The 17,248-nt window shown below is 40.2% G+C and overlaps 1 protein-coding gene and 2 long non-coding RNA genes across 25 annotated transcripts in view; 2 read left to right on the forward strand and 1 right to left on the reverse strand.

Moving 5' to 3' along the window:
* The window catches only part of C2CD5 (C2 calcium dependent domain containing 5), a 70,557-nt gene extending 70,230 nt beyond the window's left edge, over nt 1-327 (reverse strand). For all 22 annotated transcript variants that reach the window (XM_052790470.1, XM_052790467.1, XM_052790465.1 and 19 more), the window contains exon 1: nt 190-327. The gene's annotated coding sequence lies outside the window, so the exon portion shown is untranslated. The remainder of the gene's footprint in view (nt 1-189) is intronic.
* Nucleotides 8-15,784, forward strand: LOC128143349 (uncharacterized). 2 transcript variants are annotated; one of them, XR_008235733.1, is made up of 3 exons: nt 8-168; nt 13,603-13,713; nt 15,004-15,784. It is a non-coding gene; the product is annotated as an uncharacterized LOC128143349 (long non-coding RNA). The 2 variants fall into 2 exon arrangements; XR_008235734.1 differs by having other exon boundaries at nt 11-168; nt 15,053-15,784.
* Nucleotides 350-8,424, forward strand: LOC128143348 (uncharacterized). The gene is made up of 2 exons (XR_008235732.1): nt 350-799; nt 1,029-8,424. It is a non-coding gene; the product is annotated as an uncharacterized LOC128143348 (long non-coding RNA).
* Nucleotides 15,785-17,248: the final 1,464 nt, after the last annotated feature.

Genomic DNA, 17,248 nt, shown 5'->3' on the forward strand with positions numbered 1-17,248 from the left:
GGGGGGGGGGGAGGAAGGGCGGGTGGCGGGGGAGCGGGCGCGCATGCGCGACGGCGAGAAACGGTCTGCGGCTGCCTGCCCATGCCCGGCGCCGCTGCCCGGACCCGGCGCCGCAACGGCCGCGGGGCACGCGCGCCGTGACGCAACCCGGCGGGAAGGGAACGGCAGGTGGGCGCATGCGCTACTTACCGGGACAGCACCGCAAGCTGCCGAGGGAGCGGGCGTAGGGAGCGGGGACGGGAGCGGATCAGTCCTCCACCCCCTCCCGCCGGCGGCGAGGCCCCGGGGCGTCCCGCCGCGTAGCTCACCCCGGCCAGTATCGCCCCGCCCCTACGCCAAGATGGCGCCGCGGGCACAGAGAGCCCGCTGGAAGTCGAACGTCGACTCCTCGATGGGTTCCGCGCTAGCGCTGCGGCGGCGCTTCTCAGGGAAGTCAGGGTGCTGGAGCGCCGAGTCATCGATGCGCGGGACTGCGGCCGCGGGCGGCCCGGGGCAGCGGCGGGACGCGCTGGGCCGGGCCGGGGCCGCCTCCAGCCTCCTCGCAGCCGGGCTGGGGCCGCGCCGCCCCTCTTCCGCAGCCGGGTGTCGCGCTAGCCCTGGGGCTGGGCTGCTCGGCGTCCCCAGCCGCCGCGGAGGCCCTGTCCCGCGGGCTGCCGGCCGGGCGGCGCGGCCCGCCCCGGTCCGCCCCGCCGGGAGAGCCCTGGCAGCGGCTCCCGTGGCTCGGGCCTGCTCGGCATCCAGCCTTCCCTGAGGAAGGAGTTGATGCAGTCTCGAGCTTGAAGGGCCCGTTAAAGGGGAGGTGTGGAACGTGTGTGCATCTCCAGGCGGTCAGTCGGTGGGAGAGTCCTTTAAAGGACTTAAAGCAAAACCCGGGGGTTTGGGGTTTTTTTCTTAATCAAAGACAAATATTTGCAGTATTTGAGGGATTATGACTAGATTAAATGGAATTTAGTTATCAGAAATAGGATTTGATATGGTTCTTGTAGCCAGGTTTTGACTTTTTGATGCCTGAAAAGCTCTTTGTTTAGGAAATAGTGCTGTGGAAGCTTGGAGCAAACCGAAGGAGCGGGGCTGGCCAGGAGTTGCATCAGGCGTGTGCCTACGGGTGGGAGCCTGGGAGTATGAAACCAGGTTGCGTGAGAATCTGTGGGTCATGGGTTGTACCGCTGGCGTGGTCGTGAACAGGAATATAAAAGAACCGTTGTGCTTTGATTAAGCAGTCTCGAGACGTTGAGCCAAATAGTAGATCTGGTTGGATTATTTTTCCCTTCTTTCTAATCTTGCAAAAAGACTAAATAATGTTACAGGCTGGAATGTGATACTGCAAACACAAACCATATGAACAAAATACAGTCGTGTGTGGTATAGCAAATTAATGTATAGAAGATCTTTGGCTATCTGTCCTCTAGCTAGCTGCATTTAGTCTTGCTATTATAGCACTTCGTCTCTTCGGCTTGTTTTGAAGTTATCTTTGGAACCATTTGTACTGTTGCTAGTATTCATTGTATCCGAGTAAATTATAAACAGGCTAGATGCATGTTTGTTCCTCATCCGTCCTTATTTGAGTGGAGTCCTGGAATGAGACTTCTCCTGAGGCAGGATAGCAGTAAAGAGCAAAGACCCAGGAGGGGAATCAGAAAACACACTCCTAATGTCAAGGTTTTAGTTTAGACCAGAAACGTGCTTTTTGAGTGGAATCTCCTGATCTCACCTGCATAAGTGTTTTGGCTCACATAATCGAGCAGTTACAGAGCATATGAACTGAATATTTCATTTGGATAAGACTTGGAAAAGCATAAGCTAGTGATACATGAAATATATTCTAGCTGTTTAAGGGCATTTGGGCTGTGGCAGCAAATTAAAGCTACTGTGAAATTAAACCCCTTGAATCGCATATGGTGCAGGTGCTAGGGCCTCAGCACTGTTTCACCCTGAAGATGGGCCATTGAGCCACTACGTTACTTGTTAACATAGCCATTCCTGTGTCTTAACTTCCCTCTTAAAGTAGAAAACTGCCAGCAGAAGATGGGACTACAAAAAAAAACATTCTCCTATGCTCATGTTAGATACAGCATTGTTTGGCCTTCGTAAGAACAATGTAAAAGTAAACTTTGTCATATGTTCTTTTTTCTGCAAAACACCTATTTCTTTGCTGCTTTTGCTAGCTAAATTACAATGCAACAACTGTTAGGAAACACTGTGTGGTTGCTGCGATCTTACAGCATGCCTTGTGACAGGTAGAAAATTCTGTTCAGCTTATAAGGACATGAATCCTTGAAACAATTTTTTTTTTTATTTGGAATAGGAATTTCTAGCCCATTGAACAAAAGAGTAAAACAGTCTTGTGCATTATAAGCAAAAGGACACAAATGTAGTTTAGTTCTGTCTCTTTAGAGATGGGTAGGTGGCTCTACCAAACCTTTGTGATGGCAGGGTCTTCCTAAAACCCTCTTTAGTCACTGAACACACCAAACAAAACTCTGGAGCTCTTTATTGTTCACCGAAGATTGGACAATTTGCTTGACTAATGGCCAGTTAGTACAGTGAATACCTGGCTAAATGTACTGCCTTGTTACATGCAATAGCTACAATCTGGGACAATCCTTGAACAATGCAAGCATTATTATACCAGGTGCTTGCTGAAAAGGAAACACTCAAGAGAACATATAACATGATGAGCTCTTCCAGGCAGGTTCTTGTAAACCTGCAGCACTCCTGACTCTTAAAAGACCTCTCTAATCTTCGCAGACAATCCACCTCAATGCTCCTTATTCTCAAAACTTTCAAAAAAGGTTTTTCTAAAGTTAAAAATGTGAGGGGTTTTTGCAATGAAATGTAAATCTGTTCTTGTCTTAACCTGTTCTCTAGGTTCAGTGGATATCCCTTTAGAAATATTGGAAGGCTCTTACTGGATTAGACTGGTAATAACTGGTACATATACTTTTAGGTAATCTTTTTTTGCTGTTTAATTTATAACAACTGGGGCCAATAAGATCCACAGGTTAACTGCCTGCTTTGGGAAAGTTTATCTCCTTTTTATTTTGAACTTACAAACTGATTTCCCTTGTGGACTCCTATCTCTTACATTATGAGAGAGATAGAAGAATTGTTGCCTTTATTCATGCAAAGTTTTTAATGGATTTTTTTTCTGGACTTACTGTTATCAATTAATATGTATAATATGATTGAAATAACCAGGGAGCTGCTAAAGTCCTGTGTACGGCCCCCATCAGTTAATACTTAGAATAGGGAAACAATAACTAGACATGATTTAGGGTTTAGGAACTAACTACTAGACAATGGGGGTTTATTTTTTTTGTCAGAAAAGGTAATGGATTGTGATCTGGTCAATAAACCTTGAAGAACCACCTGGAACTGCCAAGATTAGGGAAGAAGTAGGTAAAAGGTAATTCCTACAGGGGGAGATCGGGACCACCTACTCATTGACCACCACCACTCAAATGATACCACCTACTCAAAAGAAGACAGGAGAAAAGGAGTCTGCGTACTAATTTACATGAGGGGCAAAGAAGAAAGAACCAATCATTAAGGAAAATAACAATGAATATGTATTAGTTGAGTGTATAAATGTAAGAATATTTGAGACAAGGGTGTGCTATCTTGAAGCAGGCACCCATTCATGCGCATCAATGAAATTAGTTTGAAAATACCTCGACTATGTGTGTTATTGGCTTGCACGCTGCGTTAACAAACCCTGTTTGTGGGTCAACATTACTATCTAACTTTTATTTTTTAATTGACTTGTTTGAAATAAGTAACTTTAATTTTTCCATTCTTTCTTCATAGGTCTTTTCCATGCCTCTGAACATTCTTTTTCATTTCCCCTGAAGACTCTCTGAACAGGCCACATTTTTTCTTAAAGTGTAGCATCTCAAACAGGAAATAAATTTCCAAGGAAGCTTTACCAGCGTTGTCTAGTGAATGTCTCCCTCTCTCTGGGATTATGAAACACAGGGATTAATGCAATACATACCTCTTTCTCAAAAAATTTCTATCTAAGGATCCAGCTTTTTAATGGAAGGTTTTAGTAGTCAAAGGACTAGAAAAGAGAAAAACACCTGTTTTGGAGAACCAGTTCAAATCTGTTTCTTAGATACTTGGAAGGATCAATTAGATACGACTTAATGCATTAAGAAACCTGCTTGGTGTATTATACCTGTCGTAGGGCGGAGGACGTTCTATACTGGCAGAATGAGACCTGTCTTTCCATAAATCAGCATGTTATTTAACACATTTCATGCCAATATTATTCCAGTTCTCTAGGGCCAGCAGGGACTTAATGAAAGGGAAGGGTAGAAGGGGTTCAGCCAAAAGTTTAATCAAAGCCATAGAATATACAAACTGAGGCATCTAAAATAGCATTAGATTTCCCTCTGTTTAGGCAAATGATGTTCAATATAATGAATATACTTGAAACTAAAGCTGTAGTATGTACTTTCTCAGTAATATGCATGTCCACAGTCCACAGAAAATAGAGGCATATTTTCATCTTAAGGGGAAAAAAAAGATGTGACATCTGACTTCGCACTTTAGTATCCACTTTGTTTCTTACTAAAGTTTTCCCCTTTTGCTTAAAAGTGATGTTTTAGCAGGTTGTGACAATAGAAGTCGTGTTTCAGCAAGATAACGAGTATGATATGCTTAAAGAACAGCCTTACCTTATTTGAGCAGGTATTGTCATGTATTAAATGACATTGTAACCCAAGTATACAAACCAAGAATATTGCTAATTACAATATTAAAGACTTCTTGTGTGGAACAATGAGTATCATAAAAATAGGAAGGTTTTGTGTGGGGAAGCTGGGAGATTTTACCATCTAAATATCCATGTATCCTTTCTTTTCAAGTTGTATAATAGGATTTTGTTTTGTGTTTTGTTTTCTGCTTAATTGCTAGCTCAGCGTATGCTTGGATTTCTGAGAGAGAGATTTCCTTTGTGATAGACATGCATGTTGAACCCTTAGTATAGAAACTGATACTCCAAATAAAAGGTTTTCCCCATAACTTCAATCTACTGACCCATCACTTTAGGGTAGGCTTCAATTATATTAGCTTACTAGCGTTCTTCAAGATACAGGTTAGAAGGTGGTGGTCTAGGCTTTCCTCAGGTTACAACGTGACCTGAGATGTGGTGGGCTGTGTCTTAACCTTGGGGAAGAGTTCTTTTTTATTATATTGCATTGAGCTGATTTGAACAAAAATGAATGAAAAGGGGGGGGTTTGGTTTTTTTTTTTTTAGTTTTTTGAAACAGAAGAGGCTTTGATATCTGCTTTTGCTTATTGGCATTCATGGAAGATCCTGGCTCCATTTCTGCTGCAGTTACTGTGATAAGTAGTCTTTGAAACAGGAGTGTGTGTCAACTGTTATCAACAAAGAAAACTCTGCAGTGCCAGTTTTTGGTTTATGGAAAAATCCCAGTATTTCTCTGTAAAACTACACATTTCAAAGTAATCTGACTGAAATGTATGGGACACCAATCCAAAAATATTTTTAATAATGCTCCAAGAGGTCCTATATCCAGAGCGAGATACATATATGTATGTGCTTAGTAAAGGACGCCTGCATCCCAGAAAAAAAACCAAAACCCAACTAACTTCTGCTCTGACTATGTGTGCTATGCTGTGTGCCCACTACAAGGATTTAGACAGGGGCAACATCCTGATCACTACTCTTTATTATTGCCTGTATGTATATGATGTGGCATTGCAACCCCTAATCCCTCTTAAAAGATTAAAAGATGCAGAGTGAAATCCTGTCTCAATAAAATCAGTAAGGTGAAACTCTCTCGCTGAATTGAAGAGATGGGTTTTATTATGAACTCCTGGGGGAAGCAAGGCTTCATTACTGAGGTTTCTGATTTACACTGGAGGAGCTCACTGTAGTTAGCCTGCTTAAACAGAAGATTAAGAGCGGTATTAACGTCTGTTACTGTCTACATGAACAAATTCCTGCTACCATAAGGGTCTCTAATACAGCAGGCGTGATAAGGAAAGGATGGAAGTCTGAGCAGGACAAATTAAAACTCAAAATATATAGATGTGACTAATGGAAATGTGAGTTGTTATTGAGCAAGTTATCAAAGACAGGCATTTTTTAATTGCCTGCAATCATAAGTCATTGCGAGCACTTAGAATCTATAGTTCCATCACTGAGACTGCATTTTTTGCTGACCTATGAGTGAGAACAAAAAAGAAAAGGCCCGTGGCCTTGCAAAGATGTGCACTACGTGAAGCAAGAAGGTGACTGTGGGCAGGCTGCAGTCCTCCATGATTGTCACCTTGCTGCTAGGGCAGGTCTCTCCCTCCATCCCTTGTCATACGCACAGAACGGGTGGAGACTGAGCCTGGAGGCAGCTGCAGGGAGAGGCTGTGAAGGCAGCCAATAAATGGTGGCTACCTCGTACTTGAGCCAAAAGGTTCATTTTGACTCTCAGTTACTTGGGAGGGATCTTACGGGCTCAGTTTTGCTGACTTTATCCTACTTTGCCTAAAACTGCATCTCTCAATAATGCTTTTTAATCTTGATGCTGTAACTGTTAGGTAAAAATCAGATGATCATAGTAAGTGTTTTCCCTGATGGAATTCAAGTATGTGATACGAGTAATGGTATACACAGGTGGTTTACTTTTGTCCTGAATCTATTCGAAGTCATTACCAGGCTAATGGAACTAAGTTGAGCTGACATTGGTGATAGATGATAATATAGTCTATTCCTTTAAGTTATGTAGGAACTGAATACAGAACTTACATGGAGACAGTATCTTAGAATTAATTTTTGAAGTTAAACATTGTCAGGAAATTCAGATACTGTACTGGTGATACAACAGGTAGTCAGATCCAGATAAAAGTGCTAATATCCTATAATATGTATGAGAAAAAGCTTATCCAATGAAAACTCTTTAATTTCAATGATATTCTAAAAATATTATTCCCATGCGGTCCTAGTGAATTGAATGAAACCTGGTCAACCTTTGAGGAAAAACAGAAGTCAAGAATTATTCTCAAGGCTTACATTAAGAGGGTAAAAATAAAGCCCAATATGTCTTAGTCCTAAATTTATATTTCTGAATTGTTAATGTACACTTGTTAATTGTTAATGTACACTGGATATCAAATGAAAGTATTTCCTTTGGAAATGAGATCTCAACACTTTATATTCTTTTGAATGTGACATCTTTCCAACAGTCTACTCTAAAGTCAATGTTCTGTTGACTTCAGCAGTTTGGGATTTGGTCCATATCAAGCAGCTTGTAAGAACAGAGAGCCATCAAAATATTCCATTTCATGCTATTATTGCTGTATGAAGGTCTCAATTTCCATATAGACTTAAAAGAAATTGGATAAAATAAATATTCACTAGCATGGGAATGTATGCAATTACCTACTGGGGGAATCAAACAACTGGATTTGATGTCAAGTTCTCAGCTAGTAATTGGATATCATTTATCTTTCTTACAGTTCTGTGAGGGAAATAACATTGCATATGACTTTGCACATTTTATGAGCAATGAGTGGCAATGGCATAATTGGGATATCAGTTCACAGAGATTGCAGCAGAATCTTGTGTACACGTGCTCTAGCAAAGATATTTAGTTACAAGCAGTACAATAATAACAGCTATTCAGAGTGCTTCACACTTACAAAGCCCTAGTTAATTAGTCATCACCTAGTTAATAATTTAATTAAATGTAATTGTCAGCAGCAGTATTTATACCATTAGAAGATAATTAGTCCTTCAGTGACACTTTCAACATTTCTGCCCTTCCTTCTTTTAAGGGCTGAGGCAAAGAAATGAAATATTTAACTGTGATTGTAATATGTATTAGACTTACACAGTTATTACAATGGTTATATTTGCTGGGGTTTTTTATTCTGCTTAACATTGTTGATATTTTCTCTTCCCTTTTCCTGTATAAATGTCATAACAGATCACTTATTCAGGTCCCATCCCAAAATATGGAAATATTAATCAATGTGTATTTATATTGAAATTGCTGTCAGGATCAAAGATGAGTAGGTTAATGCTTATTAAAGCTATGGTCGTTGTAGTTTGTCTTGTCAACAGCTATGGCACAGGCAGTAAGAGTACATACATACTGCTCAGCAAGTCAGTCTGTGTCTCAGAGGAGATTACTTTAAGCATAGTAACTCTGCATAAGCTATCTATAGAGTAGTCTTCAAGATCCTTCACAAGATATGCAAGTTATTTCCTGGTCCATTAAAGAGATTAAATTGGATTACAATCAAAACAATAACTCTTTGTATTCTAAAACATGGAGTGAATGCAGTTCTTAATAACCATGTGATGCTTTTGCTTCTTGTGTTCCATTTGGAATAGACATGATGATGTGAGTTATTAAAGTTTTTAATGTATAAACAATAAAAACACATTAATGAAGCAAACCACTGAGTTTTGTTTTTCAGCAGCACATAGTGCCTTACCTTCAGCTTCTTACAAAGGTGGAATGCAGGCTTGTGTCTACACAGTGATTCTCATTTGCTGTCAAAACATCTGATACAGAGGGGTTCACATTGTTTATTTTAAGAGTTTAACTCATGCCAAGCCAAAGGAGACAGAAGAGACTCACGATCTGAATTCTGTCTCCTCCCCGAGTCTATAGGAAGCAGAAAAACTAGACTCCAAATTCAGGCTGGTTAGGAGCTGTGATTGCTAGGAGATGAAACACTCCATAAAGTAGATTAGGAAAACTTTCCTTCCAGGTGCACAGTGATGGGGAAAAAGGTGAACAAATAGAAGAAACTGTTTTCTTCTTATCCAGAGCTCCCAGGGAAAGGGGGTGCCCAGGGAGTCCCAACTAGAAGTCCCAAGTTAATTTTGTGTTTTCTACTGAGAATGTGCATTGTGTGGTGTGGCAAAAGAACGCTGTTGCTGCTGCTGCTACAGGATTTGAGGCTCTGTGCTAGGGAGTTTTAGTGATAAAGTCTTAATGCTGTACAAGAGCCACACTTTCTAATCTAGAAAAGAGTTGTCTTACCCATTGCTGATGGGTTATTGGAGCAATCAAGATGACTACTAACAAAGATCATCTTTTTTTTAGTCCTATCATGACTTCTGAATGCATTCCTGAGTCCCACCTGAGGTCAGAAGGAAGTATTCATTCACAGAGAAAGCAGAAATGTTCAAGACCTGCAGAACAACTGAAGACCCACAAAGCACAGTTTTAAAAAAATAAATCCTAATTTATATATAGCCATGGATTCATATAACTGATTTATGTACGGTGGAAAGGAGAGAAGATGGATGGTCTCAGTACTGACCCATTTTTTATTATCCACCTGGGATTAATCCAGTTCACTCTCTTGATTGCTAACTATTGAAGCAAACTCTTTATATTCACTACTTACCACCTTCCTTCTTAAGTAAAAACTCTTGTAGAGTAATACCTGGCTAACTGAAGTAGAATCCTGTTATCTGTGCTTGTTCTCTGAGTGCTGTCTTAATTCATTCCTGACAGAGTTGTGTTCAATGCTGCATTTGACCCTGTTAACAGCAATTTATAGGGCTTTTGAAATATGAGGACAGCGTCTTCAAAGTACAAAAATTCTCATTCATCAGGCTTGTTCTGCCTTTTTCTGCTTTTATGTACAGGAGAATTACGATCATCACCTTGGACTGTCTTGATAGCAGCTGAGGGAGGCACTGCTTTGATTTTATTAGCAAAGATAATCATGAACAGCACAACTTGAGAAATATATGCTAAATACATTGCTTAATTATACAAAATAATTCTGTAAAATGACTGAGCATCTTCCAGTGCATGAAAGTTAAGTACAGACCTTAATTCAGCAAGCCAGGAGCTAAAGGTGACATCAGGCAGGGGCAATGACATCACCCCTCAGGGTGCTGTCCCACAGCACCCAAACAAGAAGAGCTGAGCGGGTCCAGTGGTAGTTACAGAGTTCAGTTAACAGCCTGGTAATTAGCAATCAGGCCTATGGTAACGAGGCAGGTTGAAAGTCAAGACACGGCAGCGAGGAGAGGCCGTGATCTGCAAGGCTGGATGCAGCTGACCCACCAGAGCTCTCGGGCAAGGACTCAGGAAGGAGCAAGGGCGGGGACCTGAGCCCATGACCAGCTCCTTGCCTGGTGGGGGCAGAAGCTGCAGAGGCCAGAATTTTCTCACCGCTTACCTGTTTTCACAAAAGCTATACAGCTGGGGCATATTAGTGCTCGTCTCGGATGCTGACAGCTAAAGACTGAGGAGCGAGGTGGAAGGGATTGCAAAGGAGAATTATGGAGGAAGGTGGATACAGGTGGGTGAGAGTAATTGGACCTGGTCTAATCGTGTTGGTGTGTTCAGTGCTCTGAGGAGGGTACGCTGTTAAAGTTGGAAGTTAAGGTAGATAGCTGCTAGCGAGCACCAAAGTATCTGGCAGCTGAGAAAATTCTGCTAAAGTTAAAAATAAATTCATGTTTAACACAAAATAAGGAGACACGCTACTGTATTTTTAATTCCTCTTTACAGTAGCTGAGAAAGGTTTTCATGTATACGAGTATGTGATTGTCATCCCCTAAGAGCTGTATCCTACAGTTTAGCTCTTGAAGTAAGAAAGATCTCTGCTATTTTGCCATTACTAAATGTAAGGACTAGGAACAGACCTGCATTAGCTAATTCTAACAGTCTGAAAGAGGCAAGGAGAAACAAGAATATTCCAGTACATCCATCCTCATTTTTAGACATGTTCACTGATTTTTGTGTCATAATTCTACACTCCCAGTCTTGAGATGTCTCACAAATAACTTTCAATAGTATGAAAACCTACTGGTTTTCCTGATTTTATTGCTGTGACTCCTGAACCTTCCACCAAAGAAAGGCAAGCAAGATTGATATAATCATCTTGCAAACACAAGGCTCCATGTAATTTTTGCAAAGGTCAACCGATTCAAGAATTTGTTGCACAGCATAACTGTGATCTGTGTGAAGACAAGGCCTTGAATTTTTGAAGGCCTAATTCTCGCACAGCTTCTGAATCCAAAGAGTTAACTGCAGTCACCTGTAATACCGTATTTTATCCGTGGCCTTCCTTTCCAGTGATTTTCCATTTATGCCAGAGATTATCTCAATGCACTATGTAAGTTTCAGTGCTTTAAGTCAACAGATTAATCACTTCATCAGCCTTCACTTCATTTTGGAGGATTGTTTTGAAATTAAGACAGACTTAATATTATTTTAACCTTGTTATTGCTTGCATGTGTGGGGAAACAGCTTGATAGCATTGATCTTCAAGTTTAAAAAAGCACAAACTGTCTCAGATAACATTTGAAACATTTTTCTTGTGATATCTGCAGTGTAAGATCTCGCATTATAAAAACATGCATGTAGCACTTGGTTTTGGTTTTTAGGTGTCACTGAGATAAGGCAACACGTGCACTGTCACAATAGATGAGTTATACTGCAGATCCCCTATTCAAATTAATCTATAGCCACTGATAAGGGGTTGGTAGTTGGCGTGGTCAGACTACTAATAGTCTAAAAGCAGTCAGTGGCCTAGTGGCAAACTTTGCTAGAAGTGTACTGCTTATTCTCCATGGGCAGTAATGCTAATGCGCGTTATTAAGTGTTCAAGATGCACACGTATGATCTGTTTGACCGTCATGTACTCTGAGATTCCTCTGAGCCAGCAATTCTTATCTTGGTGCCTTAGACAGTCTGGAGCATGGGTGAGAACTAAAAGGCTGAGGCACAATCTCTTTGGGAGTGATGCTACCAAGCTAGAGGAACTAATAGAGAAGTGTGGAAAGGATGATGACTGCCCCCCATAATTTTAGATATTTGCCTGTCCTTTATAATTCACATCTTGCAAGTTCCTTTGCTCGTTGGTGATTTTTAGATAAGCATACAAAATCGAGTCCGTGGACACTTGTTATCTGCGTGCAGCAAAGAAGTAACAGCTCGGTCTCTCGGATGCAACCTTGCAGCTATGATCTTTTCCAGTCTCAAACTAAGGCTTCATTATCAGAACACGCTGTTACAAAAGTTATATTTCAAATCTGTCTGTGATATTGAACCGCTCCCAGAGGAAAGGGAACCTTCAGCTCATAAACCAGATATGCACCATGGTTTCATTTTCTATTCTTGGTGGCTGTATACGTTTTTTTCATGCAGTCACTGAAAAGTACTTTGGTATGTGGTAAAATGCAGTCCCCACTCACAGCTTTGTTAACTGGCAGTACCTAAATTGTGGTGAACAAAATCAGGTAGTTGAAGCCGATGCAGCTGAAAAGTAACCTGGAAAAAGAATAATTCTGGTTTAGCCACATCAGATAACCACGTGATCAGATATGAAGTATCAAAACTCTTCACTAGGTGTGGGCTGGATGTAGACTGGGTCATGCTCCTATGCATAACCCTCCTCATTCCAAATGGCCACAACTGAAAACAGTAGGACGCTAATTTAAAGTACAGCCAACTAGCTCTTGTTCTCCACTTCCCTCTCTGATGAGAATAAACACACAGGAATGTCTGGTATTTCTTAGAGATAATATACTACCCAACATTAAGAAGCCCATTATTTTTTATTCAGTATCAGAGAGGATAGAGTTATCAAGTTTCTTGTGATTTAACTATGCTTGTTGGGTTTGTTGGTTTTTTTTTAATTAAAAGACATTTCTTGTCCCCATTACTCATATTTGAAGGCTGTTTCAGAACCTTCATGCATGATTAGAAATTTTCAGCTAGAACTCCAGTATCAGTTTATGCCTATTTTGTGCACAACAATATTGGTTTTCAGCCTAAATGGATCTTCTCCCATTAGGATACGTCTGTCCAGACAATTTTGTGATGGGTGGTTCTGTCCACACACGGCTTTTCTTGTACTAGATGAAACTAGCCAAGCCCCAGACTTCTCTTACAAGAGAATGGGGGTCTCCATTTACCTAATCATGTTGTTATCCTTTATCCATATCTGTATTGATTTTTAATATACAGGACCAGAATCGTACACAGTACTTCAGATGAGGCCTCAACAGTGCTTTGTACTTTAATCCTCCTACTTCTGTATTCCGTGCACCTCTGTTTTTGTAGGTAGTCCCTGCTGGGACTATCATGCCTAATACATCCTAGGATTCCTTTTGCCTTTTTGACAAGCATGTCATATTTGTACAACAGGCAAGTTTATAAGAAAAGAACAATGCTCCATCAGGGTGCAATTATAAAAATAGAGGTATAGAAACAAAAAGCTTATCGATGTGTGTTCTACACATGCCGCACCAGTTGATACGCAGCTGGGCTTGTGTACGAAAAACCCCGCTGAGAATTACGCAGAGCGCTCTGAGGACCTGGGTTTCCTCAGCAGCCCGTGAAGGGCTGGGGAGCTCATTAAGGGAGCAGAAAGGCTCTGGGGCAGAACTGCCTCTTTCTCTCAGATCTCCACGCTGACATGCAGCAGCATGTGCTCTGAATACTCAATGTAGAAATCGGTTCTAATTCTTACAGAGCACCAAGCTAAGAAATTAAAAATGTACTAAAGGTGGCTACATTAATGTTTTAACATGCTTTTGAATATATACGCAATGCAATACATTGTTCTCACTATGAATTTCTGCTTGTGTGTTTGCAGGCCTTGCGGGTTTCCACCGAGGACACCAAAAATAATCTGATGCCAGATGATATCAGTGATCCACTTTTCCATTATCAGCAGTATCCAAGAGCCAGAGGCTTCCAAAAATAGGTGAATAGATTCTAATATTCCCTAAAAATATATGGAGTGCAATAATAAATAAAGTTTGGAAGAAAAAAATTCCCTCCTGACTTTGCCAATTTAGTTTATACCCTACAAGAATAAGATTTAATTACCCTTATCTTAATTATCCTTAACTTGGTATGTGCAGTAACTGCAGGTATTATTATTATTATTAGCCATAAAGTTATTCAGCCACAAAATTTACCTAAACTGCCCAAAGCACTATTTTCCATACACCGATCTCAGTTAAAAATGCTTTTCTTTATTCTAAATTCAATGGACATAAATTTTATTGGAGTGAATTCCATGTTTTCCTGATAAGGGACATAAAAGTAGTGATTAGTTTTTGGAAAAGGTTTCCATAGGCTATGTCTATGGAAACAGCTTATCTTATTTTTTTAAATGCCTGTACTGCTTTCACTCACCTTGTGTCCACACACATGGAAACATGGATGGAAACATCTTTTGCTCACATAAAACTAGAATTAACTTCAGGGTTTTGTAAAATTGGGTCAAAGACATAAGGAGTGCATCTCCACAGCTACTTCTGCACCTGTTTCAGCTGCTGCTTGAACTTTGAGCCTAAGCTGCTCTATCATGCTGTTTTTCTATAATTTCCTTTTTTTCCCTCCCTAAAATTAAGATTGTGTTTCCCAATACAGTATTCAAAAAAACAAACCCTGTATTAATTACATTTCAATTTCTAACCTTTTTCTGATCTTGTTTACGCTTTCAGCAACTGCATCAAAAGTGTGCTTTGTTCTTGTATTTATGTTCTGCTCTGTGATCCTTCCCATGTGAAATTCAGATTTCGCCAGACTCTTTTGGCCAGGTAAAACCTCTTATTTGTGAGCTTTTCTTTCTAAGAGAAGCCTCACTTTTTTTTTATGAAAACATGTAGTGAATTATGAGGATCAGATTTGAACAGCTAGCTGAGGAAAGAATGCTGAACACCACAAAGAAAAAAAGGCAAAGCTGAAATACACCAGAGAAGAGCAGAAAACCAGAATATTTCTGGAAGCAATTAAAGAGTTTGCTTTATAAAAGAGTAAGCAAGGGAGATGTTATTGTAGGAAAAAATATTTTCTGCCAGAGATTTGGTTTCTGGCATCAACTTTGATGTACACACATGATTAAGGAGAACTTTCCTTGGTGGAAAAGTTTTCCTCTTTGGTGGAGGAAAAGTAAATCCCTGACTGGCAGAAAGTGAACTACAAATAAACTGTGACCTTAAATTCATCAAAGGGGTTTTAAATGTGATTTTTTTTTTTTTTTAAGGGTTCTGAAGGTTCAAATATCTGGGTTTATTCTACTTTCTTCATCACAGGTCCATGTATGGTACTGTCTTGTAAGACAGGATCTGGTTGAGTCTGTGGCAGAGCTGGTTTGGGGACACTTTAGGGATCACATAGAAGTTGACCTTGAGCCAATGACTTTATGCAACTTAGCAAAGCGGACTGAGACAATGGTTTATTGAACTAGAAGCGACCGTCACAGAAGAGCTATCTCATGAGTTCCACTTGTCCACCACTGAGGAACTATGAATGGTATCATCACAGGTGTTTTTATAAATACATAATACTGGGCAATTAATTCATGTGATTATAGGATTTGTTGATCTGCCTTTCTAACATTCCTTCAGTATTTCTATCTTTGTATACTTGTGTTTTCCTACCACTTAGCTTCCTGTTCCTGATGACAGTGGGAAACAAATACTTGTAAAGGTGAGCAGGGAGTTCAGTGTTCAATGAATAAGGTTTTGGAAATGTTTTTGTCACTTACTCATCGTAAAAAGACCAGTGGACAGCTTTTAGCATGGCTCTTAGTGATACATTTGATTACATGATCAGTAACTGCATAGTAATGGCTTCCCACTGTTTGCAATGAAGGTAGTTGCTGTTGGTGCCAGAAAGATTATTTCTGATAAAAAAGAGGAGGAAAGATGATTATCAGGAAAACCTATCAGAATGTAAACCACTTCAAGAGAAACTAAAAAAATCTCTGAAGTTCCCTACTTTGTTGTGTTACCGAAATCCAGAATAAAACTCCTTAACACCAATGTGAAGTTAAGCAGCAGGCACTTCGTTTATTGCAGTGCTGGGGACACGGGGGTTTGCTCCTCCAAAGGCGTGTCCAACTTAGTATAAAAATTCATCAGTTCTTATAGACTTTTTCTGTCAGGTCATTGTTACATAAGCTCTTTACATAAAAATGCATACTATGCTCGCTCCTAAATGTAACCTTTATAATGATTGGTCCTTTAATTATATAACCTTATCAATATTCTTATTTAGAAACAATCATTGGTCAATTTCACTTAGCTCTACTGATTGGAATCTTCGATACTCAAATCGAGATGGGAAGGGTAAGGGGTTTCCAAGCAGCATAACTGGTGTCCATGACTGTTTCCTTAGTTTCTTGAAACAAAACATAGAAAAAACAGTTACTGCCTGGTAAGGTTTCTATGGTTAGCTATTTCAAACTTCAACAATATTAAGGTTCCTATAGTCACACATAACACAGTTCCTAAAGTTTCTATGGCTGCATTTCAAACTTAACAATTCTATACATTATGCTTCACAATTTTACTTCTTAACCAAACCTAACTCTTCTATGTGATTAAATTTTGATTTCTTTATCAGGATATTTGTAACAGTTGCATTACAATATTACGTGTAACAGACATTCAGAAAAGCTGCTGACTGGCTGCATTGCTTACTCTAAGCATTCCTTTAATTCTGTAGATTAAATAAATACATTGTTGCAAAGCATGAGAAAGTGATTTTTACATTATTGTTATTACAGAAGAGGGAGTTGGATTACAAAAAGTCACTCCCCTGAGAATTAACACCTCCAAAATAATCTTGCAATGAAAAAGAAAACCAGAACAAAAAAAACCCCAAACCCCCAACCAACACCAAACAAAAAAACCCACCAAAATGAGTGATAATTAACAGAGCTAGTTGACATGCTGTTCTTTAAAAGTTAAAGCCATGCATCAGTTGGAGACAGGATATCAAATATCAGTAGGGAGAGCAGCAGGAAACTTTTTCACTGGATGAAAGGGTAGAAAGAAGAAAAACAAGTCTCGGTTGCACTAACAGCTGACTAAGCTCCTGACATACTCAAAGCACAGCCAATTGTAATGGATACCAGGGAAAAAAACAGTATCTTCTAAATAAAAATGCTGCTCACTTAGAAACTTAAAGTCGAGATAAAAATGTATATCTCAGAATAACATTGAGGCAGAAGATACATGGATCGCAGTGAAACAAAATGCTGCAGTTGCAACCTGCTTGCAGAAGATTTTCTGCTGTACGCTGGGTGAACCTCAGCCTCTAGGGATTGCAGGCAGGGAGGCCCAGCTGACATAGAAATGCAAAATTCCAGTGTGTGAGAAGGAACCAGAGGCATTACTCCGCACCTCTGGTGCTTTGGGGGGGGAGGGAAGCCAGAATGAATATTCTTTCCTTTTCACTTGTTAAAAGTTTTGCGGATTCAAACAAACCAGAAACGTTGTCAC

Source organism: Harpia harpyja, chromosome 6 (genome assembly GCF_026419915.1).
Source record: "Harpia harpyja isolate bHarHar1 chromosome 6, bHarHar1 primary haplotype, whole genome shotgun sequence".
In the NCBI taxonomy this organism is placed as follows: Eukaryota; Metazoa; Chordata; class Aves; order Accipitriformes; family Accipitridae; genus Harpia; species Harpia harpyja.